The sequence below is a fragment of the Bison bison genome, unplaced genomic scaffold (genome assembly GCF_000754665.1).
Source record: "Bison bison bison isolate TAMUID 2011002044 unplaced genomic scaffold, Bison_UMD1.0 scf7180017864035, whole genome shotgun sequence".
Lineage (NCBI taxonomy): Eukaryota > Metazoa > Chordata > Mammalia > Artiodactyla > Bovidae > Bison > Bison bison.
Genome location: NW_011494607.1, coordinates 5542489 through 5544068, shown reverse-complemented (window position 1 = coordinate 5544068; position 1580 = coordinate 5542489). Strand labels below are relative to the sequence as shown.

Sequence of the window (1580 nt, the reverse complement as noted above, 5' to 3'; positions counted from 1 at the left end):
TGGCGCCACTCCCACGCCACGTAGAGCCAGTCTCGGAAGCGACGGACAGCGGCGCAGCAGCGGGCGTGCGCCCGGAGCTGGACGTGCGCGCCGCGGAGGGGCGGTGCGCGCACCACGCCGTGGAACGAGCCCCCGAAAGAAAAGAGCCGCCTGGCGCGCTCTCGCTCCTCCCGTCAGGAACCGGCCACGCCCCCGTGCTCTCCAGGGTCCAATAGAGGCGAGAGGGAGGGGCGGCCTCCGGCTGGCTCGGGAGAGACTATATAAGGAACTGCAGGCGGCGCTGTTCGGTCTTTTACGTCGGAACTTGGGAGCAGATCGTAACTGCTAGGTAAGTACGCGTTGTTGGCGGTCGTGCGCGCGAATCTGAGTGGCGCAGCTTGGGTTGGGGAATGCGATACGGTAAAAAGAGTTCAGAAGTTGAGGGTTAGAGTGCGGCGTTGAGTATTTACACATGGAAAACGCGCCACCGCACCGCCACGTGTCCCCTGTCGCGGTGGCGACCGGCTTCGAGTTCAGGCGTGCGTAGGCTGCTGCTGGTCATGGCGCTGCGCGCGGCCGTATTGCTAAGCCGGCTGGATAATCCTGAACGGCGCACGGGAAACGACCACATTCCTGGGATTTGGGGCGGGAGTTACGCTTAACGTTGACTTACAGGCCTTAGATACGTAGTCATATCAACAGTTAATTTAAAAATCGGCAGCTCCTGACTGCGTGAAACTGAGTTGTATTGTGCCCAGGTGGCGCTGTGTGCAAATCGAATTGTTGGAGGGGAAGGCTTTAGTGCTGAAAACCTTAAGCTATGACCTTCTATGACAATACTTAATTTTTAAATATATTTATTCTTCCGCAGGTTAAGAAATTGATTCTCCCGCAGAAACAATGGATTTCGGTGTAGCGGAACTGTTACGTGGAGATGCTAAGGTAATTGTTGAGAGCTTAGTTTTAAGTTGAAGGAATAAACCTGTTGATTTACAGGTTGATCAACCTGTAAAGATGATGCATCATTTGAAATTTTTTTTTTTTTTAAGATGCAAAGGTACATTTCAAAACACGCCGGACAATATTGGCTGGAAAATGACTTGGTTAAAACCTGATGATCTTACCAGGTATGTGTTCGACTAGTACTTCGAATGTCTATATGTTTAGTCCACGTGTAGATTAAATGAGAAAAATATTTTTGTTTTTTAACAGCATTCTGCAGGTTGATGAATACTAATGAAGCTGTGGATGTCACTGAGCAGCTTCATTTTAAAGTAAGTTACCCTGACTTACATCTGCTGCAGTAATTCTGTCTGGTTTGTGGTAAATGTCCGTGTAATGTAGCGTAATGGATTTTGGTCTGATCAATGATGAACCCTATCCCGAAGCTGATAACCTGAAGAAAAGCATGTACGGATTCGGCTTCTGAGACAAGACTAATGTTCAGATATGAGAACAAGTTTTATAACAGATTTCTGTTAGGTTATGTCTCAGAGAGGAAAAACTTAATTCTACAGAGTAGGGTTTTCTGTGCCAACAGTGAGGGGTTGCTGTCTGCCTGCTGTCTGCCTGGTGTGCTGTGACATTTCGAAGGTGGAAAC

At 49.1% G+C, this 1580-nt stretch overlaps 1 long non-coding RNA gene across 3 annotated transcripts in view; it reads left to right on the top strand.

The window, feature by feature from the left end:
• The first annotated feature begins 289 nt into the window (after nucleotides 1-289).
• Nucleotides 290-1580, top strand: part of LOC104984758 — a 3211-nt gene continuing 1920 nt past the window's right edge. The window contains exons 1-5 of one of the 3 annotated variants that reach the window (XR_824783.1): nucleotides 290-328; nucleotides 851-921; nucleotides 1029-1106; nucleotides 1192-1253; nucleotides 1520-1580. This is a non-coding gene — a long non-coding RNA (uncharacterized LOC104984758). Of the gene's footprint in view, nucleotides 329-850; nucleotides 922-1028; nucleotides 1107-1191 lie in introns of all 3 variants that reach the window. The other 2 variants (XR_824784.1, XR_824782.1) reach the window with 2 other exon arrangements.